Below are 13,396 nucleotides of genomic sequence, written 5' to 3' on the forward strand. Positions count from 1 at the left end.
AAATACCCGGATTGGGCTTCCTCCGTTGTGTTTAAACGTTATTCCAGCTCTGAAATTGGCCAACAAGGACCAGTGAGGTTGAAAAGCGGGTCTCAGTAGGGACGGTTAAAGGCTTGGGGCGCGGGCGGTAGCTGGGAGACCAGGGGATTAGAGATCTTGAATCTCGCAGAATCTCCCGGTCAGCCCTGCAATGTCGCTTCTGCCTCCTGGTGCCCTCCATTACTTGTTCTTCGTTGGTCTTTCCAGATAACGTTTATTTATATCTGCTGAGAGACTTTGGTGTCTTAGTGAGGAGACAAGCAGTATTGTGCAGTGGGTAAATTCTTGGGCTCCAGAATGGGGTAGCAACTGGGCAAGTAACTTAGAAACAGCACCTACTCCAAGGGTAGCTATGAAAATTAGAGACAATGCACAAAAGTATGCTTGGCACCGTGCCTGACACATAGTAAGTGGTCAGTAAAGTGGAAGCTAATAAAAAATAATATTGGAAAATTCTTGTTATTTATTAAACTAGCAAAGAAAGTAAACCAGTTATCGGGAAGACCAAAATTGCCCAACTGCAATTTAGGCAGGTGATTTGCAACCCGGATTGCACATTAAAATTATTTGGAGAACTTTTGTAAAATACAAATACCTGAAACCCTACTCCAGCGATCCTGATTTAACTTGTCTCCAGCGGGATCCTGGCTGATATAAGGAGAGTCCAGAGTAACTGTTACGGACTTCCTATTAGTTGAGGAAACAGGAATTCTACTGGATATAATTGAAGGTATAAAATATTTGGAACTTGAGATTTTACATACCACATTATATTTTATGAGATTAGAAGAGATTAAGTATTAAAGTTCATATCTATTTCAGACTGTTTATGAGTACTCTTCTAGTATTAATCACTTCCAAGCAGCACACATTTTGTTATCAGGTTGCTACCTTGAGTGTCTCCTTCAGTAGAAGGCCACCACCCTCAGGGGTCATCTCAGGGGTCATCTAGAGGAAATCTTTAGCAATTACCCAAAAGGATTTTCATCTTAATCCTTTTCCTTCTGGTACTTTGTTTTACACTCCTTACATTTTGCCTCCTTCTGTGGTAGGCATTTTCATACCTATCAATCACTTCTCTTACCCTGAATATTCCTAGAAGGCCAAAAGGCACATTATTCATCTTTTTTACTCTTGGGAGCACAGCCCATAGTAGGTTCTCTAGTATTTGTTGAACTGAATATATTTAATTCATATATTAATAAAATGTATGTAAATATCTGTATAATAACTCACAAATCATTACATCTTAATATAGCTTTTTAGCAAGTAAAGGTAAATTTCACAAAATTAATGTTTTCTACTTCTTTAGATTACTGAACACAGATTTTTCAAATGTATCATCTCTAAGATTTAAGTAACTTTGAAAGGAGCAGTTTATCTTATTTAGTGAACTATTTTTCTTTTACAAATTACATTAAAACTGGGGAAAAAAGTTATTTGAATTGAAGTCATCTTCAGACTTTGGGTTATGAGTACCTTATTTCATATAAACAGTAGCTGAAACTTCTTAATGACACCTTAAATAGTCTTTGTTTTTGTTGTCAGCTTGGAAATTATGTCTCCTGGAATCTGTAATGAGATAATCTCATTAATTCTGGAATGTACAAATTATGGATTGTTTAGTATCCTCAAACCAAGGTAACAAATAGCACGCAACCATTAAATAAATTGCCCTTTCTTAGGGACCAAGCACTCCAAGACAAGTGTTGGTTGGAAAGGAAAGGTTGCTTTATTCAGGAGGCCAGCAACCTGGGGAGAAGGTGGACCCCCAGGTGGAGTTATTCAAGAACCAACTCCAAAGACTCTGCTCGACCATGAAAGTTTTAAAGGGAAAAAGGGGGAGTTAATTGCAGTTAATCATTTGGGGAAGGTGTCAGAGTCTTTGTTATCTTCCACTGTGTGCAGACTTTCTTCTGATTGGTTAGTGATGAGGTGACAGTTTGGTACTCCAGGAGTCTTGTGCTCAGCCTGGAGTTACCTTCCTCCGCCTGGGTGGGGGGCCTTAGTTCCTGCAGAAGAACTCAAAGATATTGTTATGTATATTCCTTGAGGAGGAACCAGGACCCTGCTTTATTGCTGTGCTGTTGTTTCTTGATTGCTCTTCCTTTGTTTCTGCATTCCCTCACTTTTCTGATTAGCAACTGTTTGAACCTGCCCTTTGGACTTCAGGGAAGGTCAAAGAGGCTGATTGAAACCTATTTACTACAAACAAGAAATGGGTGACACAGAAAGGATTTGTACCCTGGAGGGCCCCATGGGGTCCTGCTCGGTTTTGAAACTATTTGAAGCTTCATTTGGACCATTGCTGGCCTAGAATTCAACTTTCTTGAGTGCATTCAGTCAGTAAACTTTCATCCATCTGCTTTTTAGTTTCCAAACATTTGGTACTTCATCTTCTGTCTTCTTTGTCCTTATACCTGGAGGCCTTTTAAAGTCTATTTACTGTGATTTTAGTGAGGTTTTCTTTGGGAGAGTAGAGGCAGATGCATGTGTTTAATTCTCCGTCTTTACTCAAAAATCTGCCCTCCGTTGGGGTGAAATGTTCCCATGAATATTGAAATTTTTAAAGTCTGAAGAGAATTGACATCTTTACTCTTCCCCTGAATAATACAAGGATCTTAGACTGGTTTAACCCCTATCAAATCCCTCTCCTAATTTATTGTAATCCATTGTTTTTGTTCTGTCGACCTTATAATTATACATTGTCTTTTTTTTTTTAAATATAGCCAGTGTCTAATTAGATTTGTCTTGTGGAAAGGGAATGTTGCCCTCCACTCCAATAAACAAAGAATGTTGCCTGCCATTCCAGTTCTACAAGGATCAAGCCATCAACCACTGCAACTGCCCTCCCCCACCCAACAGTGCACCCTGAGGAGAAATCAGGATGGAGAAAAACAGGAAGCATTCTGTACTTTGGATACCCGCCCTAGATAGTTAAGATGCATGTCTAAGGAATGATTTCAGTGAGCCCAGACTCTTGCATCTTCCCACATAGAGAAAAGCACTAAAATCACTGATGAGATATCTGTTTTTTTGTGATTAGCAGTAATATTTTGATGTTTGATGACATGTGTGTGTGTGTTTTTTTGTTTTGTTTTGTTTTTTTAGCAAAAAACTCCTATGTATATCCTGGCTCCTCCCTTACCTCTTTAAAGCAGTTCCCCGTAACTATCTGAGAGACTGCTCCCCAGGCTATATCCTATAAGGTCCACAAATAAAACTTCATTCACAACTTTTAGATTGTGTGTTTTTATTATTTATTTATTTATTTATGTATTTATTTATTTTTGCTCTGTTGGGTCTTCGTTTCTGTGCGAGGGCTTTCTCTAGTTGCGGCAAGCGGGGGCCACTCTTCATCGCAGTGTGCCGGCCTCTCACTATCGCGGCCTCTCGTTGCGGAGCACAGGCTTCAGACGCGCAGGCTCAGTAGTTGTGGCTCACGGGCCTAGTTGTGGCTCGGCGGCATGTGGGATCTTCCCAGACCAGGGCTCGAACCTGTGTCCCCTGCATTGGCAGGCAGATTCTCAACCACTGTGCCACCAGGGAAGCCCTGTGTGTTTTTCTTTCATCAACAGTCTACACGTTCTTCACCATTTCTTCTTGTATCTCAAAACACTTCTTTTCCTTCCTCCAGAAGTATGTCCTTTACAAATTCCTTTACTGAGGGTCTCTTTAAGGTAAACTTTGTTTCTGTTTGTCTAAAAACATCTGTCTTTATTTTGCCTTCATTCTTAAAAGGTAGAGTTCTTGATCTAGAATTTGGGGCTTACTGGTCTGTTCTGTCAATGCTCTCAAAATACTATTCCACTGTATTCTGTCTTCCTTTGCTGCTCTAATGAAGTCAATCTAATGATCCTTGTAGTTAATCTGGTTTTTAAGAGCTCTTTGATTGGTTATTCAATTTCATTACAATTGTGTCTAGTTTGGAGTTGCTGTTTATTTATCCAGCCAACGATTTCCTGCACCTGAGAGAATTACTGTCATCCCCCAATTCTGGAAAAATCTCAGTATTCAAAATCTTGCTGAATATTGCTTTTCCCACTTTCTTTTATCATACTCTGAGATACCCATTAGATGTATTTTACACCTCTTCATTCTAACCTTCATATCTCATTCTCATATTTTTCATGTGTTTGATATTCTGAACTGAATCCCAGGTAATTTTTTCAGTTTTATCTTCAAGTTAATAACTCTGCTCTTCAGTTGTGTTGAATCTTCTGTTCAGTTCTCCGAACGGATTTTAATTTCAGCTACATTTTTCATTTATAGATACCTAATCTTTTTTCATATTTGTTCCCTACTCATACTTCCAAATATCTCTTATATTTCTTTAAGCATATTAAACACATTTAATATATATTAGGTGCACAATAATTACATTATTTGAAATCTGTGTGTCCCATTTTATTTCTTTGTTGTTTATGCAGATTCTTGCTCATGTTAGGCTTCTCTTTTCATGTTTTATGATGATTTTTTATCATAGGCTTGTTATTTGTGGAACTTCATCTGTGTGAATCATTTGAGAGATTTAAGTGCTTTCCTTGAGAGAGGATTTGTATTAGCTTCTTCCAGGATCTTAGGGGCACTACCAATCCAGGGAAACTTAAAAAAATGATTTTGGGCATTACGTTTATCAGATAGCACAGTTAATATAAGTTTGGATCAGAAACTAGCATGAGGAAGGGCTTGTAGTTATAAATTCTCAATGAGGCTCATCACTCTGATCACTTCAATAGCCCTTTTAGAAAAAGTAACAATCCCGGGCTTCCCTGGTGGCGCAGTGGTTGAGAATCCACCTGCCGATGCACGGGACACGAGTTCGTGCCCCCGTCCGGGAAAATCCCACATGCCGAGGAGCGGCTGGGCTCGTGAGCCATGGCCGCTGAGCCTGCGCGTCCGGAGCCTGCACGTCTGGAGCCTGTGCTCCACAAGGGGAAAGGCCGCAACGGTGAGAGACCCGTATACCGCAAAACATAATAATAATAACAACAATCCCATGCTCTGTAGATTAGCTGTATAGAGAAATCAAACCACATCTTCCTTTGTTGATCGCCCTCCAGATTTTTTCACTTAGCTGGCTCCATTCAGTTTGTTGAATCATTTGATAAACATTATATTTAGTGGCTTTTGTGAGATGCTCTTGTGTCTGGGTAGAAAAGTAAATCCTTGTTAAGGATTTCCTCAGCAACTTTTCTTCAAAATATCTAAGTTAGGGCATTTCTAAGGCAACGTTCTAACTTTCACAGGCCCTGGGTATTTTTGCTTTTGTGAACCTCTTCTACCAATAAAAAAAATATTTAAAATTGTCTTTTATGGCTGTGTTGATATAAAGACAAATTTAATTCAGGCTAGATCATATCATTATTTCTTCTAATTTAGAAGAGATAAAGGAGGACTTCCCTGGTGGTGCAGTGCTTAAGAATCCACCTGGCAATGAAGGGGACACGGGTTTGATCCCTGGTCTGGGAAGATCCCACATGCCGCGGAGCAACTAAGCCTCTGTGCCACAACTACTGAGCCCGTATGCTACAACTACTGAAGCCCACACACCTAGGACCCATGCTCTGCAACAACAGAAGCCACTGCAATAAGAAGCACGCACACCACAATGAAGAGTAGCCCCCGCTCGCCACAACTAGAGAGAGCTCGTGCACAGCAACGAAGACCCAACACAGCCAAAAATAAATCAGTAAAATAAATAAATTTAAAATAAATAAATAAAAGAACTAAAAACATTTTCACAGGCCCTGGATAAGTTGGCACTGGGCATTGCTTCTCTCTCCCTCCCTCTCTCCACCTCTAATATAAGTTGTTATGAAGATACCAATAATATTAAAGGTTTTCTTTGAAAGGAAATAAAAGAAGTCAGCTTACAAACTTCCTTCTCATCTCTGTCTCTATTTCACTTCTTTTGCCAAAAGTCTCTAACCTTATGTTTTCTTCATCTGCAGTTCCTTTTCTCTACTTTTCCTCTTAGGCCAAAACGATACATAAAGTATTAAATTGCCCTATACTAAAGACAAGAAAGAGAAAAGATATTTACCTAGGGGAGAAAGTTTATTGTTCGTTTGGTTATTTTTTAAAGCTCTTCCTTCATCTCCATGTTCTATAGTTTATATTTTGGCTTTGAGGTGTTTTTGTTTGCTTGTTTGAGTGAAAACCAAGCAAACAAACAATCAACAGGACTGGCAGAATAAACCAGGAGCTTATTCCTCTTTGGAAAATTTTACCCTAACTTTGGTGGTGACCTTTAGAAAGGAATGTAAACTTTGTGAACTCTATCATAACTCTCAGGAAGAAAGAATTATAGTGGCTGGTGTTCTGAGAATAGATGACTTCATATTTGCAGAGTGCTCTGGGAATTTTAGATCAAAGATGCTGAGACTACCCAGCATTAAGCCCATTTAATGTATACCTAGATTATAAATTTAAGTATTACAGAAGTAGATGGCGCCTCATATACTTTATATTTTGCTGGTTTCTTTTTGGGTGGAGACAGCTTTCTGTCTGATAGGTAATAACAATGCTTTATATTAATAAGCTGTATAACATCTTTCATCCAAGGAGTTCAAAGAACTCAGCAGTTATGACTCATTGTTCCTTAAAATATCTCTACAACACTTGAGACAACACACACTGAAGTAAACTGGTTATAGGCAAAGAAACTTGAGTCATGGAGCCATTAAAGTAATAACAAGGCATTCTAGGAGTCAGAGATGGAATTCAGAATAAGTTCCCCTCTCTTTGATTAGACCATAATGACACATAGTAGCACACATTCCCTCCCAACAAAGTTAACTCTTCAAGGGCTTCCACTGTGTTTATGACAGAGATGATACGTCTTAACTATGAATGGGATTAGCTCTTACCTACCTTTCCAAGCTCATCTCATACTCCCTATCCCCCTGTGGCTACAGCCACTTTGCAGAAACTGTTCTCTCTGCCTGGAATACTTGACCTTCTCAAGTAGGTATCTCCTAGTCACCCTTCCTGTTTCAGATGAAGTGTCCCTCCCTAGGAGACCTCTGGATTAAATCAAATTTCAGCTTTATAGTTTCTCAAAGTACCAGGCACCTTCCCTTCAGAGCACTTGCAGTTTTATACTTGAATATGTTATGTGATTGTTTGGTCAGTGCCTATTCCACTCTCCCTTCTGTAGGCTCCAGGAGGGCAGGGAACATACCTGGTTTTCCTTATTTTTGTTGCCCCAGCATTAAGTTTAGTGCTTGGTAATATGAGCTCAAAACATACTTGTCGACTGAACTAATTGAGATTTTAGGGAAAGTGTTCTCTCAGAGTTTGAACAGGAAGAAAATGGTTGGCATTCTAAGTCATTATTCTAACATATCCGAATAGGAAAATATATAGACTGTTATAACAACTTAATTCATACTAAAACCATTAAAATTCCAGTAAGATGACAAGAGACAAATCAGGAAAATGGTGAAAGGGGGAGAACACATAAAAACTGTGATTAAGAGGAGCTACCACAACTTAACACAAAATTTATCTCTGGTCTTTGGAAATCTGAGATTAGACAAGAAAGTTAGGAGATTATTTCTGTAGCTGGAGTCCCCACTTGAACCCCAGAAGAGGACGTCCCTCTGTATTTCCTTTTGTCTCTGTGGCCTCCAGTCATCATCTCACATTTATTTCGTCAGTCAGGAGGGGCTCACGATAGAGCAAGCCTGAGAGACTAGATGCATTTGAGCTGTCTGTTCCCCGGCCTTACTGAAGGGCTCATATCTGAGCGTGCAGAGTTGCTGCCAGCAAAAGCCATAGATGTACTGACCGCTTGAGTGTAACACAGAGTGGGCAATAATCTCTCTTCGTGGTGATCATTTTGTAATGTATGGAAATACCAAATCACTACACTGTGCACCTGGAACTAACATAGTGTTGTAGGTCAATTATACTTCAATTTTAAAAATTATATACCTAAAAAAAAAAAAATGAATCTTGTGAAGTCAGTGTGTGTGTGTGTGTGTTGTTATTGTTGTTGCTTTTGTTGTTGTTATCGCTTTTTGTTTTAAACAGGGCTTGTCATAATCCTGTGTTTTGGGAAGAGGCAGTACCAAGGATGGATCTGAAGAGAGTAGAAAGAAACAAAGGAAGGAGATCATTGAAACTATTGTCGTCACAGTAAAAGCTGGTGGGGTCTGAGCTCAGGTTGTGGTGGTGAGCAAGGTTTGGGAGACATTTCAGAGAAAGGACTAGCAGGATGTGAGGCTGTGAGGAACAGGAAACAAGCACAGCCATCTCAGGTTTCCAGGTCTGAGCAATCAGTGGGTAAGGTGCTATTAACTAAACAGGGAATAGAGGACAAGCAGGTTCAGTGGAGTGTAAATGTTAGGTTTTTGGCACCTGGGAGACATCCAAGTAGAGGTGCCAGAAAGAAAGACGACCTGGCTGGTAATCCAGATTTTGAAACCTAGATTACGCTCCTTTGAGGAATTAGTTTTTTTTTTTATAGTGGTTGTAAATCTCATAGCAGCCATGCTAATTTCTGAAAGCCTGCAAACATCCATTTAGACTATTATGTTCCTGATAGAGCAGATGAAATGTCATTCATAAGAATGTTTCTATGGGGACTTGCATTTACAAGGCCCACGCAGGACCCCAGTAAATCCGCTTCTCTCACTCAGACATAGAACTGGGAGTGAGGCTTCTTTGCCAAAACTTATTCTGTTCGCCAGGAACAATGGAGCATAAAATGTTTAAGGGCAAATCACATATATTACGGTGTGGAACCAGTATTGTTTGTAGTTTTAGGGAGAAGGGACTATATTTGCATTTAAAGAAGTGAGAGGGAGAATTGGCAGATCATTCAGGTAGGAATAAGTGATCTAGCATGGATAGATGCCCGTACGGATGCTGAGGAAGTTGGAGTGAAAGACCCTGGTTAAAGTTGGAGGACTAGCAGGAGTGGTGGATTAGCAAGAATAGAAAGCCTAGGGACATTCCTGGTGGTGCAGTGGCTAAGGCTCTACACTCCCAAAGCAGGGGGCCCGGCTTCGATCCCTGCTCAGGGAACTAGATCCCATATGCATGACACAACTAAGGGTTCTCATGCCACAACTAAGGAGCCCACATGCCACAACTGAGCCCGCCTGCTGCAACTAAGACCCAGTGCAACCAAATAAATATATATATTTTTTAATCTTAAAAGAAAAAAAAAGAATAGAAGGCATGGGACCACAGATCCCAGGCAGCTTTGGTGACCTTGTTGATGAGTTTGGGAAGATAATAGCTGTGATATTGTGATATATATTTGGTCATTCGGATGACCAAAATATATTTCTCATATCGATTTGGTCTTCGTCCACAGTACCTGGCTCACAGCTCTCAAAACTCTTGGAATTTTCCTAAGCAATAAGAGCAATGGGAGCATCTGCTTCATAGTCAGTTGGTCAGAAGTACAGGTAACAAAGTGGATTTATGACTGGCAACTGAAGTCTGCTCTAGGAAATTAATTTGAAACCATGGTGGAGGTGGTTGGAACCTCCAATCTATAACCAGTTCGTCAGAAGCACAGGTGATAATAAGAGCTTCCAACTGGCCTCTGAAGGTATGTGTGTGTTTTTGTGTGTGTGTGGGGGGGGCAGTCCTTGAAGGACTAAGCTCTCAACCTGTGGAATCTGATGCACTATCCAGGTAGATAGTGTCAGAATTGAGTTGAATTGTAGGACACCCAAATGGTATCAGAGAATTTCTTGGTAGCGTACACACTCATTGGAGTTGGGGAACAGAACTTTCAACAGCCAGGGGTTCTGCTAATCAACAGTGAAGAAGAGAAGAAAGGTGATGTGGAGGGGGCCCAGGGGCAGTGAGAATGGGCAGGGAAAGGCTGTTCTTTGGACAACCCGGTGACTCCCTGGCTAAGACAGCCATTCATAGGTATATTGGTTATTTCTAAGTTCGGATTTCTAGTAGTGAGAACAAATTATTCCAATTTACAACTCAAGCTCTAAAAGACTAGGAAACTTGTCCTGGGAGGAACTTTACTATTGTGAAGACGGGCATGCTGTCAAGGTGATCTCACCTGTCCCTACTTTTATAGGTTTAAAAGTAAGTTAAGGGCTTCCCTGGTGGCGCAGTGGTTGGGAGTCCGCCTGCCGATCCAGGGTACACGTGTTCGTGCCCCGGTCTGGGAAGATCCCGCATGCCGCGGAGCAGCTGGGCCCGTGAGCCATGGCCGCTAAGCCTGCGCGTCTGGAACCTGTGCTCCGCAACGGGAGAGGTCACAGCGTACCGCAGAAAGAAAAAAAAAAAAGTAAGCTAAGTATCCTTGATTCAAAAGCACTTGAAAGATTTAAGAAGTCCCTCTTATCATTAAAGAAAGCTTTCTTGTCAGTGCTGAGCATTGTGATTTCACTTTTATGTAAACCACTTTTATGTAAAACTTTTATGTAAAAATAAACTGGCTGACTTTAGTTTTCTGTTTATTTGTTTTCTATTTCCCTCGTGCTGCTGTTACTAAGCAAGGAAGGAATATAGGGAGAATCAGTGAAAGAAGATTAATTTTTCTTGTGTCAGAGGGTCAGACAAACTTCCGATTTGGCAGGAGATGCTGGGTAGGGATGGGGGTGGAAGTTGACCCTTTGTAGAAACTTAAAACTGAGGAAAGGACATTTAAACATATTTAATATGTACTTATTTAAAAAGTATTTAGGTAGCTCCAATTTATAGCATTTGTTTTTGTGCCATTTTGATAGAGATTAAGTACACTCTGCTTGACCAAGTAGAAATGCATTCGGTGCATATTTTGGACCCTGTTAACATGAGAGGAATTTTCCAAACTGTCCTGTAGATGTGCTAGGTAATATCTTTTTTGAATTCTTTTCTCCATTATTATATGTTTCCTACTTGCTTGATTAAGAAAATAAATGGACTTCTGGTGAATGTCCCAGCATATCCCATATGGCTCTCAACAAATGGCTGTTGGTTTCCTGACATTCTTTTTCTTCAGATGCTCTTTCATGCACTAAAGTTGCTTAATGGACAGGAGAAGAATCAAATGGACAAACATTGGCAACTCAAATAGAAACTCGGATGATAACTCAAAGTGGATAATTAGGTTCAGTCTGCAGAACTGCAAAAAACCATCTGCCAGAAGACATGCCTGTGGATTCCAGGGGCCGACTTCTAAGAATGCTACTAAGACTCCAATTAATTTCTTAAGAAGCATGAGAGCCAAGTAATGGCAGCAAGAAGGAAGAGTCTAAATTCAAGTCAAAAAACAAATAAACCAAAGTAGGTTGGTTAATCTTCAACAGAATGAGAAAATAAACACTTAGCATCCTGATATTCTAGGTCAGCTCCCTTTTCACTCCTTGTATTTTTTTCCTCAGGCCCCAAAGGGCTGCTGAGAAATTTTAAGTAGTGGTGCAGGGCGTAGGAGCCTAAAATTTTAGGAAGAGTAATGCATTTTCCCATACATTACCTTGTGTGGTATGGAGTGTGGAGAGGTTGAATACAAAGTAGGGTCTAATGTAACCACTACAGGAGGGATTAGCAAAACGCAGGTACGTTTCCAAAGATGGATATAGAACTAGGCCCATTCACAGACATTCTGATTTTAGTATTGGTTGGTTGGACTACAGATGACCCAAATGACAGCCAGAATGGATTATGTATATGGGAACCAAAAGGGTAGTGGTTTGACTTGGGATGACCCTGAAGTACAGATTTGAGTGCAGGTTTTTATTTAGAAGGTGATCCCAGGACACACAAGTAGGGAAATGGGGAAGTGAGACAACCATGGAAGAAAGCCAGTAGAAGGTATGTTGATGAGCAGATTGGCTCCATGATTAATGGGTTAATCCCAATGGGAGATCCTGGAAAATTATGTAGAGTAGGTCTTTCTTGGCATTGTTCCATATGATGGATGAAGAGATGGGGTGTTTATTTACCAGCTCTCATCTGTCAATGGTTCAAGGCTATTCCTGGAGACATTAACTCCTCAGCATTTCCCATCTGTCCTTTCAGGACCTAGCACACTCCATAACTGGAGAAGCTCTTAGGCAGTCAGTCATTCGTTCTTTTGTTTTGTTTTTTAATATTCTTTTTTTTAAATTTTTATTTATTGTATTTTTGGCTGTGTTGGGTGTTCATTGCTGTGCAGGCTTTCTCTAGTGGTGGGGAGGGGAGGCTACTCTTTGTTGCGGTGTGCGGGCTTCTCACTGCGGTGGCTTCTCTTGTTGCAGAGCACCAGCTCTAGGCACGCCGGCTTCAGTAGTTGTGGTGCATGGGCTTAGTTGCTCCGTGGCATGTGTGATCTTCCCGGACCAGGGCTCCAACCCGTGTCCCCTGCACTAGGAGGCAGATTCTTAACCACCGCACCACCAGGGAAGCCCTAGTCATTGGTTCTTACCCATAGGAAATATGGGAACAGTAAATGTAGGATGGATATAGGCCAGGCACCTACAGCATGTGTTACATGGCTCTTAAGTTGTTTTGGCGGTTATCAATCACTTGGAGAATTTGATTAGAAGTCATAGATACTTTCACTAGAAAAAATAAGTGCATATATATACATGCTTTTGCGTTCAATTTATTGGGATTGTAAAGTTCCACTTGAAGTGCCAAAGAATCTCGGTCTTTGGGGATCTATGCTGACCTATAGAAAATTTTTACCTTGTCTCAGCTTTCTGAAAGGTGAAGGCAGAGTGGCTGAGGCCAGCTAGGGAATTATCTATCTTGGAAAGCTTTGTGGGAGAAAGCATTGTGAGATCTGAATAATAGACTCCATAGTCATATTGAGACACCATGTTCTAGATGGAGGAATGGAGGGCATTATTAAGGGGATTCAGAGACATGAAGGGGGGAGGCCCAGGTGTTCCTGTAACAGGGGGCATAACTAAGATGTTGTAAAAGTGTTGTGTCAGAGAGATACCTAGTGATTGAAGAGAAGTATTGCTATAGACTGGATGTTTGTGTTGCCTCCAAAATCATTTGTTTGTTTGTTTTCCTTTGGCTGTGCTGTGTGGCATGCAGGATCTTAGTTCCCAAACAGGGACTGAACCCTTGCCCCTGCAGTGGAAGCACACAGTCTTAACCACTGGACCACCAGGGAAGTCCCTCAAAGTCATCTGTTGAAACCCCTACCCCTAATGTGATGGTATTCGAAGGGGAAGCCTTTGGGAGATGATTGGGTCATGAGGGTTAAGCTCTCATGAATGGAATTAGTGCCCTCGTAAAAGAGGCCACAGAGATCTACTTCACCCCGTCCACTATGTGAGGACACAGTGGGAGGAAGGTCGTCATTCAACTAGGAAATTGGTCCTTGCCAGACACTGAATTTGCTGGGACCTTAATCTTGGACTTCCCAGTCTCCAGAACTGTGAGATAAATA

Source organism: Monodon monoceros, unplaced genomic scaffold (genome assembly GCF_005190385.1).
Source record: "Monodon monoceros isolate NGI ecotype Baffin Bay Population unplaced genomic scaffold, NGI_Narwhal_1 Super_Scaffold_11, whole genome shotgun sequence".
NCBI lineage: Eukaryota > Metazoa > Chordata > Mammalia > Artiodactyla > Monodontidae > Monodon > Monodon monoceros.